The 26,427-nt window shown below is 47.4% G+C and overlaps 1 protein-coding gene and 1 non-coding gene across 3 annotated transcripts in view; both read right to left on the bottom strand.

Annotated features, from left to right (window-relative positions):
• The window catches only part of KANK4 (KN motif and ankyrin repeat domains 4), an 87,788-nt gene extending 63,944 nt beyond the window's left edge, over nt 1-23,844 (bottom strand). The window contains exon 1 of one of the 2 annotated variants that reach the window (XM_055362759.2): nt 23,700-23,844. The gene's annotated coding sequence lies outside the window, so the exon portion shown is untranslated. Of the gene's footprint in view, nt 1-23,211; nt 23,541-23,699 lie in introns of those variants that run through there. The other variant, XM_019019134.3, reaches the window with a different exon arrangement.
• On the bottom strand, nt 2,274-2,381 carry LOC115932193 (U6 spliceosomal RNA). The gene has a single exon (XR_004068516.1). It is a non-coding gene; the product is annotated as a U6 spliceosomal RNA (small nuclear RNA).
• Nucleotides 23,845-26,427: the final 2,583 nt, after the last annotated feature.

Here is a 26,427-nt window from a genome sequence, read left to right as displayed (position 1 = left end):
CTTGCAGCCTCTGGCTGCAGGGAAAGTATAACGCATAACAATAAAAATAGTTGCCAACATCAATTAAGTATTGACTCTGTCCTGGGTAAGTCCTTTACCCATCCTTACTCAGCGCCTAGGACAACCTGGGCACGACTCCTCTGTAAACCAGATAAAGATGCTGCCTCATGGCCCAGCCTCAGTTCAGGGCTGTGTTCAAAGAATCAGCAGTTAAGTAGAAAAAAGTTAATTGGAAACAATCCAAACCTTCACTGCAGTCTCTAGAGAAAATACCAAACGGGAAGTGCATTCTTAGCACAAAGCAAAAGTCTTAAATTTTTTCTTTCCCATCTCTGCTGTTCTAGGTGTCTATTTCCAGCAGAGTGACTGCCCCAGCAGCAGTGTGTGCCGTTCCCCAACATCCTTATGCGAATCCTCCCACCTGGTTCTTCACTCCCTCCCCTCCCCCGCCTCTGGCATCTACTCATCCCTCCACTGCCAGCCTCTCTCTGGCCCCTTCATTGGGAATTCCAATATTGGCTCCATTTGTCCATGGCTTTTTCATCACTGAATGACCTCAATCTGCATAATAATGGAGGGAGAACAGCCAAGAAAGCTCTGCCAGAAGTGTCCTTTGTAGGAAATTACTTAGAAGGCTCCAAAAGCACAGAAATTATTTTTGGTGGTTTTTTTTTGTTTTTGTTTTTGTTTTTTTGAGACAGGGTCTCGCTCTGACACCCAGTCTGGAGTGCAGTGGCATAATCACAGGTCACTGCAGCCTCAATCTCCTGGGCTCAGGTGATCCTTCTGCCTCAGTCTCCTGAGTAGCTGGGACTACAGGTGCACACCACCACGCCCGGCTAATTTTTGAAACAGTGTTTTGGCATGTTGTCCAGGCTGGTCTTGAACTCCTGGGCTCAAGTGATCTACCCGCCTTGGCCTCCCAAAGTGTTAGGATTATAGGCGTGAGCCACCACATCCAGCTGCAAAGATGTTTTTAATACTCATATGTTGATGGTTTCATTCCCTGTACACTCATTTTATAGATTAGAAAACTAGGGCTTAATAATACTAGTACTAGTCCAGGCTCAGTGGCTCATGCCTGTAATCCCAGCACTTTGGGAGGCCGAGGCGGGTGGATCACCTGAGTTCAGGAGTTTGAGACCAGCCTGGCCAACATGGTGAAACCACGTCTCTACTAAAAATACAAAAATTAGCCGGGTGTGGTGATGCGCACCGATAGTCCCAGCTACTCAGGGGGTTGAGGCAGGAGAATAGCTTGAACCCGGGAGACGGAGGTTACAGTGAGCCAAGGTTGCACCAAGCTGAGATTGCACCACTGCACTCTAGCCTAGGTGACAGAGTGAGACTCCGTCTCAAAAAATAAATAAGTAAATAAAAAATACTAGTAAATACTTACGCTGTTATAATAATAATTATTATTATTGCTAGCTAGATACTGTTGTCCTATATTGTACAAATGCTAACTTATTTAATTTCAGGATGACCATATTAGGTAGGTGCTATTATATCCTTTTCACAGATCACAGGTTCAGGGGCACAAATCTAGTAAGTGGCAGGATTGGAATTCAAATTGAGGTTTGTCTGACTCCAGAGACCGAGCTCTTAACGACAGCGTTCTTTGCCTTTTGGGTCCTATTTCTGTAGCCATCTATGAAGCAAGTAGCTTTCGGAAGTCTAAATAGAAACAGAAAGAACCAGATAGAAGGATTTAGCAAAGGAACGAATCTAGCATTAAATTCCACCACCAGCCATGCTATTAAACATCAGGCGATTATTAAAATATAAACATGGTTGGGGACACGCTGGGTCTCTAAATAAGACCAATTTACTTGTGAAGGAATAGCTAAAAAATTCAGTGACTTTCTAATCCACTGCAAATTATTTAATCAATAAAACACAATTACTTTTCAAGTAATCTTTGAAAGTTCCAAGGAGTCTTGAGGTGTTTAATTGCTATTTAACCAGATAGCAGCAGTTGAGTTACACAGATATCCATTTCATATAAAATGCTCTTTGCAGATGGAACACTCTGTCAAATTTTCCATTAGAAAGACATATTTTCAGGGCAGATACAAGGGTTTTAGGTTACAGATTAATTTCATTTCTCTGTTGTTCTCTAGGCAGGGCAGGGGGAGGGTGGAATGGCTGATGCAGGCATCCACAGCTCCTGCCTTGTTAACTCGGGAGCACGATGGTCCTCCCTGTCAATAATAAGCAATGGATACAAAATCAGAATCACAGGGCTAGGAATCTGTGGGGCTTTTTCTTTTTTAAATATGAAATGCTTCATGAATTTTCGTGTCATTCCTTGTGCAGAGGCCATGCTGATTGTCTCTGTATCATTCCAATTTTGGTATATTTGCTGCTGAAGTGAACACAGGAATCCGTGTTCTAACCAGCCCAGCCCTCCAGGTAATTTTTATGCACACGATAGTTTGAGAAGTACTGTTCTAACCTACTTTTAAAAATCTTTGGTAAACTGTAGTTCAGTGTTTCTCAAACTGTAGTATGCCTACAAACCTGAAGATCTTGTTAACATGCAGATGCTGATTTGGTGGGTCTGGAGTGGGGCCTCATAGTTGGCATTTCCAACAAGCTCTCAAGAGATGCTGATCTGCTGGTCCCAGCACCAAGTAGCAAAGTGTGTGGTCAGGGTATTTGTCTGGTTGGGGAGGAATGGGAAGGAGCTCAACAGCCCTAATCATGATTCCTAGCACCAGCACTTGAAACCGTGTGACCTTGGGTAAGTCACTCTAGCCCTTGAAGCCAGCTTCCTCAGCTATAAAATGGTACAAAGTAACACTCTCCACTGTATAAGGCTGTTCTGATGGCTACATGCCTATACTTTACACAGTACTTGGCGTGTAGAAGACACTGAAATACAAGCTGTGGTTGCTGTTGTTTTTGAGGGAAGGAAGAAACTGGTAAGTGCCCAATAAAGGTCAGTTGTTTGGTTATTATTTATTGAGAGTTGTTGTGTGGTATATTAGGCACTGTGCCAAGTATTACACTATTATTATTTACTCTTCTCAAAGACTCTATGTCTCTATGTATTTTTTTTTTTTTTCTGTTTAACAGATTAGGAAGCCTAAGCTCAGAGAGGCTTAGTAACTTGGTCATAGTCACAAAGATAGTAAAAGGCAGAGCTAGGGATGAATTTAGGTGTTCCTGCCCAAGATTTTTTTTTTTTTTAAGACAGTGTTTTGCTCTGTTGCCCAGGCCGGAGTGCTGGATTACAGTGGTTAAAATCACAGCTCAATCTAGCCTCGACCTCCTAAGTTCAAGTGATCCTCCTGCCTCAGCCTCCAGAGTAGCTGGGGCCACAGGTGCATGCCATGATGCCTGGCTAATTTTTAAAAAATTTTTTGTAAAGACAGGCTCTCATTATGTTCCCCAGGCTGGTCTCAAAGTCCTGGCTCAAGTGATTCTCCCGCCACAGCCTCCTAAAGTGTTCAGATTACAGGCATGAGTGACACACCCAGACAACTGCCCAAGCTCTTAACGGCCCAGACCGAAGCCTGGTTCTGTCCGTGCCCACCTGAGTCTAGGAAAGGTGGTGAGCTGGTACCTGATGACCCCACAACATGGCACAGTACAGGACCGGGGGTGCAGAGGTAGAGAATGGGCAGCAGCAGACAGAAGCCTCAAGGAAGGATTGCCAAGGAGCAGAGAAAAATCAGGCACAAGAGAAGGGGTGGGACCAGGTTCCAAAAGGATTTAGACACCCAGCAAGCAATCAGGAATAGAGCCTACAGTGATGAGGACTGTGTCTTCTTTACTTCTGTTTCCCAAGTGCTTAGTACAATGCTGACCATAGTGCTGCCTCATAAAGATGTAGCAGTTGAATTAATGAATTATTTAAATAATGGATTAATTCATACTTTGAGGGTAGCAAATGATTTGAAATTTGTAGGCAGGATGTTTTGGAGTGGGAGAGAGATGTTCACCTCTGGACTTTTCTTTTTTAAAAGAGTGAGCCGTTCAAAATAGAAGAACAACTGGAATATTTCCCTTGGAGTGCTGCCCGTGCACACAATGCCTCCTTTTCTTCCCAGGTCAGAAGGCGTTTTGGGCCCAGCCCCTCGGCATGTGTGTGCAGCCTGCAGCCTGTCCGACATACTTACCCACTTGTGCTCTGGAACACAAAGGCCTCCCACCTGCCAAGCCCAACACAAATGCCTCCTTCACCACAGTCCTCTGGTGTGTGTGGGTTCAGCTGCTGCTGCTGCTGAAAGTCCCCCTCCAGGGCGAAAGTGAGGCTCCGGTGGTCAGAGAAAGAGACCACAATGCTTTCTCAACCATTGAGTCCCCTTCACTGGCCACAAGGCATGAAGTTCAATAGCCCAGTAACTTGAGGAAAGAAGAAAAGAGACCCTTTTCTGTTCAAAGACCAGCCTCGACAGATTGTGTGCAATCATCCATTTATCAGAAATTCTTCTTCAGGCACTGGGCTAGGTTCTGTGGACTCATGGATGAAAAAGACAGGGTTCTTTTCTTTAAGGAACTCACCGTCCAAAATGGGAGGCAGAGACCTAAACAAGGACCTATGTGGTGTTAGAGAGGTGTGGCCGGAGCATCTCAGAGGATCAGAAAAACATCACAGATCTGGTATTTTTGAGCTGGGCGTTGAAGGATGAGTAAAAGTTCAGCAGGCAGATGGGAGAAGCAACTCTCTAGCTAGAGATGAAAACATGTATGGTGGGCTTGAAGAATGACCAGCAATCCTGGCCTAGAGTACAGGGTCGGGGAAGTGGATGGCGGAAGACAGAGGTTGGAAGTCAGCTCATTTTATTTTCTAGAATAGGAAACCTTCAAAAGTTCTTAAGCAGGGAGGAACAAGACAAAAGCTGGGTTTTAAATACAACTCTGACTGCAATGAGGGGCGTATGTCCCCAGATTCTGGACTATTAGGAGACATTCAATAAATATTTACAGAATGAACAACTGATTTCAAGAGGGAAATAGCAAGTCTGGCAAGCAGTCTGGCCAGACTTAATACCTTTCCCTAAATGCTCCTTTTATTTATTTTTTTTCTTATAAGAGAACAGAAGCTTTTCTTCTCCTGTACTGAACCATTACAAATGTATATAATCTGAAATTGCAGGCATAATTACATAACGTCTTATATGGTTGGCAGTTTCATGAGTGTTGGCTTTGTCTTCCTGACTGAGTTTCGGCTCCGTGACAGCTCAATGCCTTTTGTGCTCTCTCAGCATTGCCCAGAAGCATCTATCATGTGCTGGGAACACAGTAGGCTCCAGGTAAGCAGAACATGAAACAGACTTACAGAGCACAAGAGCTGGACAGGCTCCTGCAATTACCGAGTTCAACTCTCTCATTTCACAGATGGGGAGACTGGGAGAAAGAGAAACATATGCATTATGTGGAAACGTGTGCACGTTCCTACTACTGCGTTCTTGCATTGCACAGCAGGGACCTGGGCTCAGTCAAGATTTTCAGGTACTAACACCAAAGGTCCAGACATAGACTGAAGTTAACCAGTGATGAACCTGGCCAACAGCAAGGTGAACAGAACACCGACACACAAACAACCAGGCACAGAAGAATGTCTGACATACATGAGTGGTATTCAGCACCCATCGCTTATTAAATTATGAAAACAGTGTAGCCTGGGACTAGACCGGACAGAGGCAGGAAAGCACAAAGATTAAGGGTGTGGGCTTTGGAGTGTGTGGATCTGGGTCTGAATCCCAGCTCTGCCACTTACCAGTGTGTGTTTAGGTTCCCTAACTGTGCCCACCGCCTCTACTGCCAGCCCAGTGTCCAAATAGCTAACACGAGAAAAAAACAATTTCCTCCTTATAGGATTACACAGATGAATTGGGATGAGGTATGTGAAATGCTTATCACAGTGCCTGCAGTGGGGATTGAAAGGTGACCAACCAGAGAGAAAGCAAGGAAGAAAGCACTTGGCACCTAACAGCTGGGACAAGGGAGAAACCTGAAGCTTAGAGATGTAGATTCAAGAGCCATCCATTTCCGTGTGATCACCACGTGGTTCGGGGGGGAGGTGGCGAGAAGCAAGAGCAAGCAGAGGAGTCTGAGGAGCACCCCTGAAGACAGTCATGCATGGGGAACAGGTAAGACGGAAGAGCCAGGATGGGGTACAGCTCAGAAACACAAAGGGGGTCAGTTTTGAGAAGACTGTTCTATGGTGTCAGATGCTATGGAACTTGAAGACCATGTGAGGCTCGGGCTTAGTTTCAAAACAGCAGGAGGCAGACGTCAAGGGTTGACAAGATGGTTGAAGCAGCAGATGGGCTACGCTTTGGCTGTTTTCTAGCGCAATTCAGGAGAGAAAGGGACAGTAGCTCCAGGGAGGGACAAGGTGAGCTCTGGGAAAGGCGAGCATGTTTGCAGGTCTGAAGGAAGAAGCCGAGAGAGAAGGATGGACTTCTAGATGCAAGAAAGAGGAGCTGGCATAGGAGTCGACATTTACTCCAGGCACTGTGCTAAATAAAAGATGCAACGCATGTTGAATTTACTCATTACCACTACCTTAGGAGCTAGATGCTTTTATTATTTTATTTCATATTTTACAATGAGAAGACTAGGCAAAGAGAGGGTGCCTATAGACTGAATGAGCCCCCTGTAAAATTCGTATGTTGAAATCCTAACCCCCAATGTGATGGTATTAGGAGATAGGGATTTGGGCAGATAGAGCAGATGAATGGGGTTAATGTCCTCATAAAAAAGTCCCCAGAGTGCTCCCTGGCCTCTTCCACCAACTGAGGACTCAGAAGAAGACAACTGTCTATGAACCAGGAAGAGGGTTGTCCCCCAGACGTGGAATCTGCCAGCGCTTTGACCCAGGACTACCAGCCTCCAGAACTGTGGGAAATAAAATTTATTAAAATGTATAAGCCACCCCGTCTATGGTAGTTTGTAATAGCGACCCAAATGGACTAAGACAGAGGTGAAATAGTTTACCCAGGTCAGCAGTAGGAGAATCTGAGATTTGAAGCCAAAAGCTCTGGCTTAAGAGTTCATGGCTTTTACCCAAAGGGCCAGTCTGCTAGAGTTTCTGGAGGTGGGAAGAGAAGGCTTTCAAGGTTTGGCTTTGGCAGGGGAGTGGAGAGCAAAGATGGAGAAAAACAGCAAGGTGGGAATGAGGAAGTTTAAGCCACATGATCTCCATCTTCTCAGGTAGGAAGAGGTCAAGAGCTGAGACTGAGGGCTGTGTGAATGGACTTGGGAACTTACGAAGTGTAGATGAGGTTTGCAATAGTCAGTGAGGATACTGGGATGAGAGGCAGCTGACACACGTGGAGGATGCCAAGTAGCAGATGAAGTCAAAGGGCATGGATTTAACGGATCCAGCAGTCCCAAGACAGGGTCAGAGAAATGGGACAGTAAAGTTTAATCTAGGATGGGGCTGACAAAAGTCAAAGGAGTTGAGAAAGGGAGATTGTAGGGCACAAAGAAGGGCATGATAGCTGGCATAATGGGGAGGGGCGGTATTTTCAGCATCATGTCATCCATACCAACAAGTGCAAAGGTGAGGACAGGGCGAGCAGCCATGACGTGTTATAGCTGAGGTTTGCTGACCAGCCCCCCGACCCAAAGACACCCTAATTACAAAGGTGCCCAAAAGCACCCACCGCCCATCCCAAACTAAGTCTTCTTGGTTCATAACTCTGCTGCCCAATATCGTAGCCACCAATTACATGTTAGTGGCTAACTAACTATATGTTACCTAACTAACTACTGAGCACTTGAAATGTAGCTAGTCTGAATTAAAATGTGCTGTAAGTGTAAAGTACACCTGAATTTCAAAGACTTAATATGAAAAAATGAATATAAAATTTCTCTTTTTTTGGTACTGATCACATGGTGAAATGATAATATTTTGGATATATTGGGTTAAATAAAATATATTAAAATTAATTTCACCTGTTTTCTTTTTATTTTCTTTAATGTACTCCTAGAAAACTTAAAATGTATTTCAAATTCTTTTTCTTTTTTTCTTTTTTTTTGAGACAGGCTCTCATTCTGTCACCCAGGCTGAAGTGCAGTGGTGCAATCTCAGCTCACTGGAACTTCCGCCTCCCAGGTTCAAGCGATTCTCCAACCTCAGCCTCCCAAGTAGCTGGGACTACAGGCACACACCACCATGCCTCGCTAATTTTTGTATTTTTTGGTAGAGACAGGGTTTCTGCATGTTGGCCAGGCTGGTCTTGAACTCCTGACCTCAAGTGATCTGCCCACCTTGGCCTCCCAAAGTGCTGGGATTACAGGCATGAGCCACCATGCCTGGACCTTGAGATTCTATTTCTATTGGCAAGAGCTGGTCCATATACCAAATTTGGGCTAAATGAATGTTTTAGGCCCATTTAACCAAGAAGTTGATCTGAATAGCAACAGAACTGATAAGTTTTGATTTGTTGGACATGGGAATGGAGTGCCAGGGAGCTGTGACCTGAAATAAGAAAGAGGTGCTCACTGGGATACCAGAAGCAGATTTTTATGATGTGCCACTGATGGGGGCAAGAAAAGGGCCAAACATCCAAAATGAGACCAAATGTCAAAAAAGCCCACAAGCCTTCCAGTGATGACAAGGAGGACCCTGGACCTGATTCCAATCCAGCATTCTCCCCTTCTAGCTCTGCACTGGGCCTTAACTTCCCCAGCTCCTGTCTGCCCCCTCCACTGACCTCAGGTGACCTCCAAACCGCCCCACCCAGCCCCATCCTCTTCGCTTGCTCCCACCAGTCTCTTTAGGACACTAAGCCCAACAACCTCATGCATTCCAAAAAGCCTTTCCCAACCAGCCGGCACTGGGGCCGGTTACCCACCCCCTCGCCAACAGCCTCCCCTTTCAGGAGATTCCTGCCAACAATTAAGAAGGGAAGCAATATGATACAGCGCGACCGGCATGGCTTGTGAGCCAGGAAATCCAGATCCTAACTCAGATTTGTCCAATTTCTGCTGTGTGAGTTTAAGGCATATCACAACTTCTCTGGGCCTCAGCTGCTTATCTGCTACCTACCACTACTGTCCTAAGTCTATAGACTTGCCAGAGGGTTCAATGAGATAATGGGAGTACAAGTGCTTTGCTAAAGACGAAGTGATATCCAAATGAAAGGGAATATTGTAATCTAGAGAGGGAAGCAGAAGAGATGTGAAAAAGGAAAAGGAGGGTGCAGGAAGGAGGTGTCACTTGCAAAGACAAGCTGTGAATCCCCTCCATTGTACTAAGAGGGGTTGACCTTTCCTACGGCAGGAGGGCACCTCCACCTCCCCAAGAGCCAGCACAGGCCAAAGCCTTCCTATCAGAGAACACCACATACCTACCTGGCTTCAGAAATTTTCCTGCAGCTGAATAAATAAAAGTGATTCCAGGGAAAATGTCCTAAACAAAACCCGAATGCAGCTGTTAATGAATTGCTTGAGTTTTTTTTTTCTTTTTTGAGACAGAGTCTCGCTTTGTCACCCAGGCTGGAGTGAAATGGCGTGATCTTGGCTCACTGCAACCTCCGCCTCCCGGGTTCAAGCAATTCTCCTGCTTCAGCCTCCCAAGTAGCTGGGATTACAGGCGCCTGCCACCAAGCCTGGCTAATTTTTTTGTATTTTTAGTAGAGACGGGGTTTTGCCATGTTGGCCAGGCTGGTCTTGAACTCCTGACCTAAGGTGATCCACCTACCTCAGCCTCCCAAAGTTCTGGGATTACAGGTGTGAGCCACCATGCCTGGCCCTGCTTGAGATTTTAATGTTACACAGCACTGAAAGGAGGATTTTAAGCTCCACTGTGAAAGTTATAACTCATCCAAGGTTCACTGGCCCTCTGAACCCTCCTGCAACACGGTGAAGGAAGAAAAATGGGGAATCCAAAGAATGGAAGATGTTAAGCAGGGGTTGCTTTCTCTTGACGCTGCATTGCGCTCTGATAACCCAGTACCCAAAAAGCTGCTTTGAACACATTCACATTTTATTTAACCCTCAGTAGAACCTTTGAAGGAAGGAATTATCATCTCCATTTAAAAGAATTGGCAACTAAGGTTTGGAGGTGCCCAGTGGGGATTCAGGACTAGCTCTTTCTATTTAGCAGTGTTTCCCATTACAGACTCTCTCTCTCTCTCTCTTTTTTTAAGACAAGGTCCTGTTCTGCTGCCCAGGCTGGAGTGCAGTGGTGCCATCATGGCTCACTGTGGCCTCAAACTCCTGGCCTCAAGCGATCCTTCTGGCTCAGTCTCCTAAGTAGGTGGGACTACAGGCATGTGCCACCTTGCCCAACTAATTTTTATTTTTATGTTTTGTAGAGATAGGGGTCTCACTATGTTGCCCAGGCTGGTTTCAAACTGCTGGCCTCAAGCGATCCTCCTGCCTCAGCCTCTGAAAGCATTGGGATTACAGGCATGAATCACTGCACCTAGACCACAGATTTTCTTTACTCAGACCCAGACATAATTAACGACTTGCAATATGTTCAAGATGGAGTATGAGGAGAAAAACAGCAGGACAATAGGTAAGCCCCATTTTTATTTAAAAAACTTTCTATACAAATATATCTGGATATGTATCTAGCTCTATATAAGAATATGTAGTTACATATCATATATATACAGTGCCAAACTAGATCAATTTCCTCCAAACTGGTCCATATGCTCTAACCACCAGTTCTTGCCTTTATATGCTTTTTGCCTTTATATGCTTCTATATTATTTTATTATTATTATTTTTTAAACAGATTCTCTATCCCTGTTGCTCAGGCAGAGGTGCAGTGGCATGATCATGACTCATTACCTCTACATATTTTTCAATGTTTGCTGCTAACTGGTGTGATATTTATAATAATTTTTAATAAAAAAATTCCCAATAGTGTTCACAAAGCCTTTCAAATTGTAAAGGCCACCCCCTCCAACATACACATTATTTGGAGGAATAGTAATATAATATAACATAATAATAATTTCTTTTCCTCTCCTCCTTTTCCAAATTATTCCCAAAAATTCTCTTTGTATTAGTTTCTGTAGCAATTAAACGCACAAACACACACAAACATTTCACTCTGTCCTTTTTTTTAAGCTTAAAAGGATAATAAAGTAAGATAATAAACATCTTACAATACAATAAATATTGGCCAAGGGTGGGTGTTTTGGTGTCATCCCCAGTAAAGATGCCAGACACTGCAGCTGAGAGCAAACAGGCCTACCCGTCATTCCATCTTTCCAGATGTCCTGGCCCCACCTTCACTTCCTCCAGGTTCCTTCCCAGACCATCATGCAGGAAGCATCCCATTTGCCCCACCTAACTGCTTCTCAACCCACAATCAAAATTTTCCTGAGGAGTCCGGTGCGGTGGCTCACACCTGTAATCTCAGCACTTTGGGAGGCTGAGGTGGGTAGATTGCCTGAGGTCAGGAGTTCGAGACCAGCCTGGCCAACATGGTGAAACCCTGTCCTACTAAAAATACAAAAATTAGCCGGACGTCATGGTGTACACCTGCAGTCCCAGCTACTTGGGAGGCTGAGGCAGGAGAATGGCTTGAATCCAGGAGGCAGAGGTTGCAGTGAGCTGAGATCGCAGCACTGCACTCCAGCCTGGGTGACAGAAAGAGACTCTGCAAAAAAAAAAAAAAAAAAAATTCCTGAGGAGTAGTTAAAATTCATTTCCTAATCTGATAAACAGACTATAATGTGAATAGTTTAGAATTTCCTTTCTCCTCCCCTGTAACACATTAACATTCTGAAAACATTGTAATAACTCCATGGTAAGCTTATGGCAGAGATTTCAGACAAGCCAATTGGCTGTGGGACCCCAGCCATCACCGAAGGTCCACTGCTCACCTTCCAGCCAGGTGTGGCCATGGTGGGAGTGACTCAAGGCTAGTGTTGCCAGACCTGATTTTTTTTCCCAAAAGAAGCTAGACATGTAGATTTATGTAAAATCTGATTTTTAAATGTTGACAGAATTCTTCTTTTTTTAAAAATGCTATGAAGGTCAAACAGAACCCAAATGCAAGCCAAATGCCACCCATGTGCCTGCCAGCTAGGCCCTGAAGGCTGTCTCTGCATACCTCTCTAGCCTCATCTCCAATTCCTCTGCCCTTCATAAATGCCACTCACACCTCACCCCCTGCCTTAACACCCCTGTGCCTTTGCTCACCCCGTATCTACCCTGTAGGATGCCCTTTTTTGTCTTTTCTATCAGACTGGCAAGTGGCAGGTTGCAGCTTGGTCTCTGGGCCCCAGGAACCAGCATTCACCTCTGCCTGCCCTTTGCTCCTGGTCTCTAGCGCCCTAGGGAAAAGTGTTTTCTGCATGATTCAGGCTCTGCTTTGGAAGGCTAACTACAGTTATGATGGATGACAGTGGGGACGCACCTTCCCCAGAGGCTAACAGGAAAGCCGGCTGGAGAGGCTCACACAGGCGCCTGCATGGAGAGGGGCCTAATGACCTCCTATTGCCCAGGGCGGCTGCCTGGCCAGAAAATGTGCCTTCTGCAGTCAGGACAAGAGCAGGGGTGGGAGGATCCTCTAGAGAGCCCTGAAGTGAGGCTATGCTGGTTACCAGAAAACTCCTGAGCAGCTGCACCCCCTACCCCTCCTCACTCACCAGCCAGGAGCCTGGGCCAGGTGCTCCTGCTCCTGATCTCTCTCCTGGTCCAGGTTGGAGAGAACGATCCTGGTCTCAGGAGGAATCACAGAGAATCTAGCCAGGCTGACATTCTCAAAAGCCCAGCCACCCTCTCAAAGGAGCAGTTTCTAGCACCCACCAGCACTCATCCCAAGATCAGAGGGTTAAGGAAAACTCTGGTTTCCTGCTACCACCACCACAACCACCACCCCCAAAGTCAAGCCAGGGAGGGAACACGAAGGGCACCTCTCCCCAGGGAACTCAGCACCTCAGAGAACTTGCCTAGAAGGCAACGATCTGGGAAAAATGTCACAGGGCCCAAGCCCTCCCAGAGCAAGGCAGATTCCTAAGTCCCCTCCCACCCAGACTTGGCATCTAAGCAGCTGGGGTGGAGGAGCAGGGTCCCCCTGACTTCTGATTCTCCTGCCTCTTTTTCCTCCATCTCCTCCCTTACGGACCCTCCCAGAACCTCCCTTGGGGCTCCCAGGGGCTTTCAATCCTCATCTCCAGGATAACTTGAAGAATACCAGGTGTTTTAGCCTGTCTGGGCTGCTATCACAAACTACCATAAGATGGGTAGCTTCCAAACAAAAGATGTGTGTATATCTCACCGTTCTGGAGGCTCGGAGAATGCCATCAGCGTGCCAGCATGGCTGGGTTCTGGTGGGGTCCCTCTTTCAGCTTTCAGACTGTTGGCATCTGGCATGTCCTCATATGACAGAAGGGTTGACAGAGCTCTCTCTTCTAAGAGCACTATCCCATTTGTGAGGGCTCCACCTTCATGACCTAAATTACCTCCCAAAGATTTCATGTCCTAATACCATCACATTGGGGATTAGAACATCAACATACGAATTCTGGGAGGACACCAGCTTTCAGACCACAGCACCAGGCTCTCATTGAGAACCCCAGGCAGACCTGGTAGCATCCACAGGCAGTTTAGCTCAATAAATCCTCGACACACCAGTGAGGTAGGATCTTTTAACCTATTTTAAAGGCAAGAAAGTTAACTTCAAAACCACTTTATAATTAGAAAGGAAAAAGAAACCTTCAACTGAAAGAAGACTACATTACTTAAATTAAAAAAAAAAAAGCTAATTTTATTAACTAGTTATTATGTGCCAAGGGCTTTAAGTGCACTATCTCATTTCATCTTGGGTAACCCTATAATACAATCTTTTTTGTCCCCATTTTACAGATAGGAAGCTGAGGATAGGGCAGCGATGTGACTTAGCCAAGGCCGGGGGAATTTCACTCTTCCACGGGCCACACTGCGATGGGCTAACAGGTTCTCCTTCCAGGTGACACATCTACATTTTAACAAGAGCTGCCTGGAGAAGACAAAGTAGCCCAAAGCAATGGTTCAAAAGCCGAGAATTTCTCTGCCAGTGGGCAGAGCTCTCAGGGCAGGAGCCTTTTGGCACCAACAAGCATCACCCAAAGGCGGCCACCCACAGGTCTGTCTGACACAGGGCTCCATTCAGCAGTCGGCAAAGCCAAGGGACATAGGGGTAGAATGAAGAAGAGGATTAGGTCAGGGAAGGCCAGCCCCGAGGCAGGCACTACAGCAAGGCAAGCAAGCACCTGAAGAAGAATGTGCTCCTCCCCTGTTCCCTTGTCCAAAATATCAGTCACTTAACCATGTGGAATCATCAGTCCCAGGGCAGGGCAGCAAACTGGGGCAAAAGTCCTCACTCAGCTCAGTCACTCAATCCCCTTGCCACCCAGGGCCTGCCACCTGCCCTCTCTGGTTCCCTCCTCAGTTGTAAGACAAGGGGGACGATCTCGGTAAGTGGTAAGGTTTCTTCCACCCTCAACTAATACAAAACTGCATAGGAGCCTAGTGCATCTGGCACTTGGAGCAGCAGCATTAATGGCCAAGGTAGGATGCAGGGAGGACTGGAGAGAGAGGGAGAAAGCAGCAAGGGCCAAAGAAAGGTGAGAGACAAGCTCTAGGTGACGGAGACCCGAAAAGGGGTTTGGGGGGCTGGGGTGCCAAGAATGGGCAAATTCCCTGAAAGGGGGAATGAAAGAAACAATTCATTTGCTTTTATCAAGGTTCTACTGAGAAGGACTCCATGACAGATGCGGCACTGGGCACTGGGAAGGGGAGAAGGAGCTTCTATACAGAGGGACAGCCACGCACAGCAATAGCAATTAGCTCTTCACAAGGCCAGAGCCAGGTACTATGATGAGTAGTGCCTGCTGCTCATGTTGGAGAGAAATCAGGGAAGCCTTCCTACAAGAGCTCACCTGAGAAGATGGGGACAATTTCACCCAGTCTAAGTCTAGTTCCTCCCACCCAAATGGAAAGAACTACCCAAAATGGCACTGAAGCACTAGAGGGAGAATAGGTAAAATTAGGCAAGCACCATTATCTCCATTTCACAAATACAAAAACTGAGGTTCAGCATGGTCATGGCCAGGTAGCAGAGCTGGCATTAGAACCCATTCTGCCTGACTCCACAGCTTTTGCTTGTAATTTCTATTCTGTCATCACTCCTGCAGACTGTATGCCTGTGAGTGGGTTAAGGGTGGGGGGGGAAGGGAACTGGCGTGAGAACAAGCAAAGGCCAGAGAGATGGATTGGGGAAGATGGGGATGGATAGTAAGCACTTTCCTACCAAACGAATATGGCAGCCAGAGCTTTCCCAAACACACTCTTCCCAGTTGCCTGTAGTAGGTTTCAAGAACAAGTTTCTAGAATCAGGCAGATCCAGGCTAAGATCCTGGCTCCACCACTTGATATCTCGGGTACCCTAGAGCAAGTGTTTAACCTCTTAGAGCTTCACTTTGCTCACCAATACAATGGGAATGATAACAGTCATACCTTATTGAGTAGTGGGTAAAGATGAAACAACTGCTATATTCAAAGGTCTTGGCACGGTGTCTGGCAGAAGTTCGATAAAAGGTAGCAAAAAAAAACACAACCACTACTCTAATAAATATTGCTCCAGTAAACACTCCTGTTTCCTGGCTTCCTCCTCAAAATCAACATGGGGCCAGTCCTCCACATCCTCCCTCCTCCTCCTTTGCATACCCTCCATTTCAGAACCCACTTCAAAGCTACTTCTTCACCAGCTTCATCTCCTTCCTAGGATTCCAGTTTGCACTGGATCAAGGGATTCATCAGTTAGTCTACACAAACTCCTTAACCTCTCGGGATCATCATTGTGCGCTAGGTGGTTGTTCCAGTAGATTGCTTTGCATGGGATTAACCAAGCAATCAGCTCAGGGGCTGGTGGGTTTGTGGGCTGATAGAATTACCCGATGAGTCAGCCGTGTGTGCCTGCAATTTGTAAATTGACCTCTAGATAACATCAAAGTCTTCTACCCAAACCACAGATTCTGTGCTTTTGCAAATTTGCCAACAATTAAATAAAATTTACTACTCCTTAAGAATGTCTTCCACTAATTAGACAGTGACAGATGAGTATATAAAAAGTCAGGGTGAGGGAGGGTAGGAAATTGGGGATAAAGCTTACTGACTTCCTGTCGGGGGTCTTAACCTTTTTTGTGCCTTCATCCCTTTGGCAGACTGATGAAGCCTATGGATTCTTTCTCAGAACATTTAAAAATGCATAAAATAAAATGCATAGCTTGACTACAAAGAAAACCAATAATATTGAAATATAATTAATAAAATTTTTTAAATTGTGTAATATAGTAATATATTCTTCTTTATTAATGCATTAAATAACAAGCTCTGGCAGCAGGTATAGTAACTACTATAAATACAAAGCCATCAGGGACATAAATAATATTTCAAGGTATCTGTAGCAGCTAAAATGTAACACGAAAATATCTGTGATTTCTAGTGGTGACAATGTCACAGGGACTGCAAATACACTGTGGATTGTTGCCTACATTCATAATACAAGAAAATCCTAAATAAAGATGCTTTTTTTCCCCTATCCAAGTTTACAGACTCCTCTGAATTCTATACGGGAACCCCTTGGGGCTCTTGACCATAAGTTAAGAATCTCTGTTAGATCCTTTATGGCTCAGTAAGTATTTGTACTGGGCACATTTCTGAGTTCCAGCTCACCCTTCTCTCCTTCTTGAAGAATCTCCACCCACACCCTTTCTGCCTCAAAAGTTCTTCACATAGGACTCTCTTCTGCCCACCCCTCTCGTCCAACTGGCCCAGGGAGGACCCCTGCCACAGTGGCATCCCATGCCCTGGCTGCCTGGCACCTGCCAAGACACAGACTGGAGAGAAAGCCTCACTTGCAGAGAACCAGCTCAGACATCAGGATGCTCTCTGGAACTTGAAGTCAGCAACAAAAGAGAGCTTCGTGCAATCGTAGGGCAAGGGGTGGGTTGGCAGGTGCTGTGTTAATCCATGGCACTTAGAATGTAGGCCAGTGACCAGCTGTACTGGTGGAATGACCTTGAACTCAAACTCCTCTCCACGGCATCAACTGCCTCAAGGATGCTTGGCCTCCTTCCAGACCTGTGCTTAGACATCAATACAGTGGTCCCCCCAAGCCCCTGTTATCTGCAGTTTCGCTTTCTGAAGTTTCAGTTACCTATGGTTAATGAAAGTCCAAAAATATTAAGACATTTTGAGGGAGAGAGAGAAAGACCATATTCACATAGTTTTTGTTACAGTATTATTGTTATAATTGTTGCCTTTTGTTGTTGTTAATCTCTTACTGTGCTAATTCATAAATTAAACTTTATCACAAGTATGTATGCATAGGAAAAAGCATAGTATATATAGAGTTCAGTACTATCCATGGTTTTAGGCATCCACAGAGGGTCCTGGAATGTATCTCCCATGGGGAAGGAGGTACTACTGTACTGCATTTTATGGCTTCTCAGTCTCTTCCTGGAACCACAACTCAAGGGAGTCTCTGTTTTCTGTGTTACAAGAGCCCCAGGTCAGCACCATTTTATTAATATAGACAAAGAAGCTGAAGTTTAGTAAACTTGAATAATGTTCTCAGGCTCACGGGGATAATAAATGGTGAAGCCATTTTCCCTTTCTTTTCCTCTCACTCCCAAACACCCTATTATGGAGGGGCAGGTGGGTAATGCCTTTTGTTATTATTTTTTATTTCAAATCACACAAATGATCCATGAAAATAACCTCTTAAAAATTCAAACATTACACCGCATGTTCTCATTCATAAGTAGGAGTTGAACAATGAGAACACATGGACACGGGGAGGGGAACATCACACACTGGGGCCTGCTGAGGGTGAGGGGCAAGGGGAGGGAGAGCATTAGGACAAATACCTAATGCATGCGGGGCTTAAAACCTAGATGACGGGTTGATAGGTGCAGCAAACCACCATGGCACATGTATACCTAAGTAACAAACCTGCACGTTCTGCACATGTATCCCCAAGCTAAAAGTAAAATAATAATTGTTTTTTTAAATTTAAACATTGATAAAATGCCCTCCCCATTCATACTCAACGTCGTACCTAATAACTGTAGACCCTGACCACACTATTACATTCAGCCACTACCGAACTTGCCATTCTGTCTTTTTGTTTTGTTTTGTTTTGATTTGTTTTGTTTTTGAGATGAAGTCTTGCTCTTGCCGCCCAGGCTGGAGTACAGTGGCGTGATCTCGGCTCACTGCAACTTCCGCCTCCTGGGTTTAAGCGATTCTCCTGCCTCAGCCTCCTGAGTAGCTGGGATTACAGGCATGCGCCACCATGCCCAGCTAATTTTTGTATTTTTAGTAGAGATGGGGTTTCTCCATGTTGGCCAGGCTGGTCTCGAACTCCTGACCTCAGGCGATTGGCCTGCCTCAGCCTCCCAAAGTGCTGAGATTACAGGTGTGAGCCACTGCGCCCGGCCTCCATTCTGTCTTTTAAACCTTTCCCCAGGAGTAGGATGGCTACATTTTCCAAGGCAGAAGGGAGAGCGGGGTGGGAAACACCGATGAACTGAGCGCAGCGCCTGAAAACACTCAGCCCTGCTGCCTGGTGCCCTGCTAGGAACATCCAAATCGATGGCACCGAGAGCTGGCGTCTCTGGGCTGCTGGGCAGAAACTAGGATGTGGAGGGGAATCGGCACCGAAGGCTGCTCTTTTATCCTTGTGTGGAGAAAATTCTCCCTATGCTGTATTTCTCTCCCCCCTTGTCACTTGATGTCAGAGCCACAAATTAGAAATACATACCAAAGGAAACTCTGCAGACACAAAGGATCCTTCCACGCAAAGGGGGAAAAGCCACAGCCACATTAAAAACAAAAAATCTATCCAACCAACAAGTTTTATTTACTTTTGGGGAAAAAATGAGGAGAGTGATGGAACTGGGATTTGTGTTTTCTCCCACAATGCCTGTGTCTCCAGAAAGCTATTTGAGGGGGCAGAGCCCAGGGCCTGGGTGAGACAGTGAAGCGATCCTTTTGAAAACAGGACTTCTTTCTCTTGGAGAACGAACGCTCGGCCAGCTTCTTCAGACGCCACCAATCTATAACTGCCCATGTATCACATTCACCATCTACGTACTTTAAATCTTGGGACAGCATTTATTTTATCCTGGAAACTGTGACAGCCCTATTTTTAGCCGGAGGGCCCCTTTTCTCTCCTTTAATCCTACTTTGAAATATTATCTGTGTAGACTGCAGGCTGTTCACAGAAAGGCCCATTAGAAGCCTCTTAGTCCAAACTTGGTCTGGGAGATTGGCGTCCTGAGGCACAGAGAGGTTATGGACCATCTGTAAATCACACAGCTGCTTGGCGGTGAATCTAGGCTCCAATCCCAGGATACACTGACCTCCAAACCCATGTCTCTTCCCACAAACTCTACTACAGTGTAGCACAACGTGGTTAGCCGTCTGATCTCCAAAGACAGAGGGCTCTGTGAAATCCCAGTTTTATGGTCATTTAATATGGACCATGACCCTGGGCAAGTCACTTAACCTCTCTGAGCGTCGATTTCCTTACCTACACATTGGGGATTATGGCAGTAACTAACTCTAGGATAAGGGTGAGGCTTGACTATGCCAGGGATCGACACACATGTACATTATGATATTGAACTGTTCCTGTTTCACACACAGTCGAGTGGCTCTGTGATAACTGTATCCACGCCACCATCCAGAAATTGGCAAGAAAGGATTGTTCTCAAACCCGTTGTACAGATAGGAAAATTGAGTCCCCCCGCCCACAGATGACATAACTTGCACAACATCAGAGTTTTAAAAGTAAGTATATAGGTGGAGGCTGCAGTGAGCCATGTTCACGATACTGCACTCCAGCCTAGGTAGCAGTGAGATCCTGTCTCAAAAATAAATAAATAAAAGTAAGCATATTCTCAGCACTAAGAAGTCCTAAATATCCTCCCCACCATACCTACTGAAGTGCAGGTTGAACTAGGAGTAAAAGTTGCCTCTTCCCTTCCCCTTGCAGAGCAGAGCCACGAGTGCACAAGCACATACTCCATGGCCCTTTCTTGTAAACTGGAATCAGCACGGGTCCTGGCACAGCGCAGAGGCTCAATGCAGTTTCAAAGAATGGGTGAATTCCTGAATCAATGAAAATCCCAATCTGCTAAGAAAGGGGCCAGGCAGGCAAGAGCTCTGGTAGCAGCAAGCAAGAACCCCGTTCTCTCCTTAGCCTGTTCTGCAGGAAGAAACCTTTGACAAGGTCAATAGCTGGGCCTCTGATCTCAGTGGTCCACCAAGGGCGTCCCCCAATCTGGCCCACGTGGCCCAATCCAGGACCCAGGAGGTAACTGTGAAGCACAAGTGACCCTCCTCCAGCTAAAACAGATGTAATAATATTGCAGGCAAAGGGCGGTGAACAGGCCAGGGAGAGGGCCCATCTGTCTTCCTAATTGTCAACTCTGCCCATAATAAGATTTTTCTCCCTGTCACACCTTAGGCTGCTACTGAACTGAAGCAAAACCAAGATATCCATCTTCCAGCCATGAGCAGTGGCCTTCATAAAGTACCAGGGACGAAAAGAGGCTCCTTGGCTAAGAGAAGCAGACAGAGCTGGAAGGAGCTTTAAACTGCAAGTCAGGAGCTTAGGAATCCCTACTCATAGCCAGCTGTGGGTACTTAGGCAGTCACCGCACCTCACTGAGCATCCATTTTCTGTAAAACTGAAGTCCAAAGTTTTGGAAATGGGTTAATGGAGCAGGGAGGTGTGAATCATGTAATATTGTATCAAGATATTTTAGGTTTTATGCAGTTGGAGGAGAGTATCCATAATTTTCATCAGAATCTCAAAGATATATGCAATAACCACCATCCCCTCCCCACATAAAAAAGTTAAGAAATACTGGACAGGACAGTTTCCATCCAACAAGCATTTTTTGAACACCTTCTATGTGCCCTACTCTGTGCTAGGTACTTGGAGAGCCCTGCTTTTAAGGTGCTCAGTGTAGCTGATGTTTGCTGTGACAGAAGCATGTCCAGGGAGCTTTAGGAACAAAGAGAAAGCAGCATTTGCCTCTATCTTGTCAGGAAGGGCCTTCTGCAGGGGAAAAAACCTTATGTTTAATGCCGAAGTTCAAAGCTAAGAGTGCATTCACTGGGTGGGCAAGAATAATATTTCAGACCAAGGGTAGTAGTATGTGCAAAGGCAACGCGTGGCCCAGGAACCACCTGAAGCATAATTGTGCTGAACATATTGAGGGTGCTCATTGCAAGGGGCCGGTAAAGTGTTAGAGCCAGAAGTGAGGCTGGGAAGGCAGGTAGGGCCCAGATGAGGAAATGCCATGTATGCCACCCTAAGGAATTTTACACTGTCAGCAAGTTCTTTCTAGTTTTAAAAGTCTAGGATGAGCCACCACTCCTAGCACAAATCTCCCTAAATGTTGGGCAGAGGCTTTGGTTCACTGTGAGCTGAATGGACATTAGGGAATGAACCGCTCGCTGCTCTTGGCACCACGAGCAGGCATGGGCTGTCTGACCAAGGTGCACACATGGGGCAGTGAGTCCAGCAAGGTGCTATTGGTCTATCTCTCTCCTTCTCCCCACACTATGATCTAGCCAGGGGACTTCCAACTGCTCATTATTACAGTTGAGAAAGGAAGGCACTGACTGGACCAGTCAATGGGATGCACAACTAAAGGACTGCCCATTTGGGCCCCTGGTAGTAACTCAGCCAACAAAGGCTTTCAGTTCCTCTAACCCACTCTGCTACTCACCTTAGGCCCTCTCACACGCGGCTACTTCTGCCTAGAAGGCTCATTCCACTCTCTCCTGTCATTCTGCAGACTGACCGACTACTGGACCTATCAGGTTTTCAGGGTATCTAGTCCTTTCAAAGAACTCAGCACTGGAGAATTCTCTGTTTATGTGAGTGATTTGATTCCTGTTGGTGTTGGCCACTGGAATGCAAGCTCCATGAGGCCAGAAGGTGCCAGTTTTGTTCATTTCTGTACCTCACTACGTTGACCAGTGCCTGGCACAGAGCATTTGTTGATTGAATCAGTCTGGTCTGATCCCCGAGCCATTCCCCAAAACTCACTTTCCCCAGGTCACATTATGGTCCAGTGAGGTGGGAAGGCTGGGCTTGAAAAGGCAGTATTAGAATGGACTCTGCCTCCATTCCCAGTGTAGCTTTCCTGTGTCACGTTTTGAGAGGCTCTAAGCAACCTGGGCTTGATTCACCCAAGCAGGTCCTTGGGAATCGTGTTTAACTCAAGATGCTTTCTCCCCATGCCTCAGCCGGGTCACTGGCTGCATCCGATCCTCCTCTGGCCCTATCTGGTGGATAGGACTTTGCCCAGGCCTCAGGGGGTCCTCCTCCCTCTCCTGGAAAATACTCCCTCTTTGCCCTAAAGGCTTGTATTCCAGGGCGCTTAGGAACTAAGACTTGCGTTTGGCAGCCCCGAAGGATGCCCAGGGCAAGAGTTAGGTTCAGACCCAGCGTAGCGGCCATGGGCTCGACTTTCCAACTCCCATTTCTGGCCAGTCTGCGGGGTCAAAGTACCCAGAGTCACAGATTTGACCTTACCGGAGAGGCAGAAGGGAAAGGAGCCCACAGGAGCCATGCGGGCTGGGCAAAGCGCCCTCGGCGGCGTCTAGAGCACTCAGAGCTGCCCCATTGCCTCCGCCCAAGGTCGCGGCCCAAAGGGAGCCCTGGAAAGTTCAACCAGGGGCCGAGGAGTGCCGGGGTTGGCACTACGGGGAGACTTTTGCGACAGGAGAGAGACTAAGAGCTCGATTCCAGGTAGCAGTGGGAGCCCGCGGCAAAGAGCACCCAGTCCCGCAGGCTGCATCCCAGACCGCAGCGCCCAGCTCGGAAAAGCTGGGCGGGGGCTGCACCACCTGAGTCGCAAGGACAGCACGGCCTCCCCCTCCTCACCAGTGTCCTCCACCCCCAGAATTGGGGAGCGGAGAGCCAATCTGGGCTGGAAAGGGAGCGGCGCCCACCTTTGGGCAGCCCGAGCAGCCCCCTCCTTTTCTGTCGCAGACCCCAGGCTGGGAGGCGGGGGCGCCAGGTCGGCCCAAGCTGCCGCAGCCACTGCTTTAAAGGGAGCCGGCGACGCGGCGCTGGGGACTGGGCGAGGCGGGTGGCAGAGGCAAGAGGAGAGTGGTCGAGCGCCGGGGCCAACACTCTGGTCGCGCAGGGCGGGTGTTGAACACCCCAGCAGACGCACTGCCGGGGTCTGGGGTCGCAGAGTCCCTTACCTTGGCGAGCTGCGGAAGTCTTGCGCGAGGCGGCCCGCGGTGCACGGGGCCGGGGCAGCTAGGCGCACACCCCGGCTTCGGGGCGCACGCAACCTCCGGGTGCACTGTCCGCGTCCCAGGCGCGCACCCCGGGGCTGGCGCACCCTGGTCGTCCGCGGCGCGCACACCCTCCAGGCGCCCTCTGGCCGACGGTCTCGGCCCTGGCCCCGGCGCACCCCTGCGGGCACACCCACCGCGGCGGATGCGGGACTGGCCAGGCGCCGCCAGCCGCGGCTTCGCCCCGCGTCGCCAGCTGCCAACAGCGCCCGAGTCCCCGCCTTCGCTAGGGGAGAAAAAAAAGACTCCTGACGCGGCGCGGGCTTTGGTGTGTAGGAAGGGGCAGAATTGCGAAACCGAGGGGAGGGTCTTAGCCTCGATAAACTCAAAAGCCCTTGATAAACATGAGCTTAGAAGAAAAACTTTTTGAAAAGAGACCAAAAACTCCTAACCTGTTCATAGCGCTTCTCAGATTCCCAAAGTGCTTTCGTATGCGTTTATCTCGGTTCATCTAGACATTTCCATCCTCATTTGATAGGTGCAGAAACAGCACCAGACAAGGTAATGACTTGCCCCAGCCGGGACTGGAACCTAGGTCTGGCCACTGGGAAGCTGGGCGCAGTAAGTTAGGTCCTCGCCAGCGGATGTGGGCCAGTGAGGGCTGGGGTCCTAGTAACAGAACTTTTACCTCTCCTAAATCGTCTTTTTCCATCTCGTTTTTTTCTTCCCAATCCTTGCTGTAGTCCCACTCAGGAACCCTAAGTCTTTCATTTCACACTCCGACCTCCCACCAAAGGTTTGTTGTTGTTGTTGCTGTTTGAGACGGAATCTCGCTCTATGGCCAAGCTGGAGAGCAGTGGCGCGATCCCGACTCACTGGAACCTCCGCCTCCCTGGTTCAAGCGATTCTCCTGCCTCAGCCTCCAGAGTAGCTGGGACTACAGGCGCACACCACCACGCCCAGCTAACTTTTGTATTTTTAGTAGAAACAGGGTTTCACCATGTTGGCCAGGCGGGTCTCGAACGCCAGGTGATCCGCCCGCCTCGGCCTCCCAAAGTGCTGGGATTACAGGCATGAGCCACGGCGCCCGGCCCACCAGAGTTTTTTTATCAGTTCAAAATGTTTGCGTTTCAACCGCTAACCTTGAATGAACAGTTCACTAAGTGCCTGGTGGGCGTTGTGCACCGTAACCCTAGGAAAAAGGAGCTGCTGCTACTCCTCCTTTACAGATGAAGACAACAGAGATAGGCAAGTAGAGGGCCGTGGAGCCCGTAAGACTCCGGATGCCAGCTCTGACCCCCACAATGGGCATCCTTCATGGGCCCATTGGCAAGGGCTAACACTTAGGCAAAGGGGTTTCGTTTTTGACATTGTGACCCAGATGGGGGAGTACGTTCTAGGACTTTCATTTTACGTTTTTATAGAAATATGGTTATTTGAACGATTTCACTTCCACTAGAGCTCCACTGGAGCAAATCAATATCCCAGAGCAATAATAAATGGCAGCAGAGACTTGGTCCCAGTGTTGGGACATAGTAGGGAGTGGTGGGGACTGTGGTGAGCTTGATAGCAGCTCCAGGCTCTTGCCCAAGGGAAGGGGCTGCTGCTACTCAGCTCAGTCTATTTTGTCATCTAGGGAAAGGGATTCATGTGGCCAGATCCTCCCATTTTTAAAAAGAAGCCATCAGCCGGAGACGGTGGCTCACGCCAGTAATCCCAGCACTGTGGGAGGCCGAGGTGGGTGGATCAGCTGAGGTCAGGAGTTTGAGACAAGCCTGGCCAACATGTGAAACCATCTCTACTAAAAATACAAAATTAGCAGGGCGTGGTGGTGCGTGCCTGTAATCCCAGCTACTCAGGAGGCTGAGGCAGGAGAATCACTTGAACCCGGGAGGCAGAGATTGCAGTGCACCGAGATCACACCACTGCCCTCCAGCCTAAGTGACAGAGCAAGACTCCGTCTCAAAAAAAAAAAAAAAAAAAAAAAAAGCCATAAGTCAGATATTTAAGTGATGGCCCCAAATTTGTTAGGAGCTCATTTGTATAATGCTAAACACTTTCTACATAGGTCAACACTGTTCAAGCCAAAGGAAATGGCTTTATGGATCAGATCCAGCCTACAGGCCAGGGGTTTGTGCTCTCCTGTTTGGGGGCACTTCACACTATTTTCATTTGGGCTTCCCAACATCCCTGTGGGATAGACCCAGTGTGGATCATATTTCCATTTTAGGGAAGAGGAAGCCCAGTTCAGGTGGGCTCCAGAACTGGCCCAAAGTCACACAAGCAAATTGGTGGAGCTGGAACTGAAACCAGACATTCCACAATTCCTGGTCCTGGAACCTTTTCTCTGAGCATTCTCTGATCTCATGGAGAATTTGTTTCTTGGTTCTGGGCATTGTGAGCCAAGTTAGGCATGGGGCTGGCACTGGGGTGTGGAGACAGCACCTTTCCTGGGAAGATGGAGCGGGAGTGCCAGACTGCTGTCCTCGAAAGCAGGAGACCAGTCTGATGACTCAGAGATGAGACTGTGTCTTGAGGGTAAAGCTGAGTCAGAGAAAGCAAGATCTGAACTGGGACAGCCTGGGCTTCTGAAGCCCAGGTTAGGGTATTGAGAAACTGGGAGAAAAACAGACTAAGCAAATCCTCTATCCCCACCCCCACTCCCCCCCACCTCCCCACCCCACACAAAACCAGAATCCCCAGATACCGAGACACCAGCAAGAACATTGCTTACTATTCCTGTCATGACAGGAAAGCATCAGGAGTTAGACTGTAAGGGGGCCCCTTGTATGGTCCTGGAAAGAGGGAAACTTTTTCAGGCAGCAGATCTCTAAAATCTCAGGTTTGGGCATCTCCACTGCAGGACCCAGCCTGGGCCTTTCAGACGGAGTGAGTACTCGTGTTGAAAACTGATTTAGAATGACTGGGCACAATGCTACTGCAGTCTGATCCTCCGTAATCAAAGGACTGAGCAGCAGACAGAATGGGGCATCTCTGTGCCTTTACTGGAGCTTGGGGTCATGTGTAGGAGGATTAATACTAGTCACTTTTGTGAACCCAGAAAATCTGAGACAGTTCTCAGTTAATTTAGAAAGTTTATTTTGCCAAGGTTGAGGACGTGCCTGTGACACAGCCTCAGGAAATCCTGATGACATGTGCCCGAAGTGGTCGGGGCACAGC

The sequence above is a fragment of the Gorilla gorilla genome, chromosome 1 (assembly GCF_029281585.2).
Source record: "Gorilla gorilla gorilla isolate KB3781 chromosome 1, NHGRI_mGorGor1-v2.1_pri, whole genome shotgun sequence".
Taxonomy (NCBI): Eukaryota; Metazoa; Chordata; class Mammalia; order Primates; family Hominidae; genus Gorilla; species Gorilla gorilla.
The sequence above is the reverse complement of the archived record's forward strand: the minus strand, read 5'-3'. Positions and strand labels throughout refer to the sequence as shown.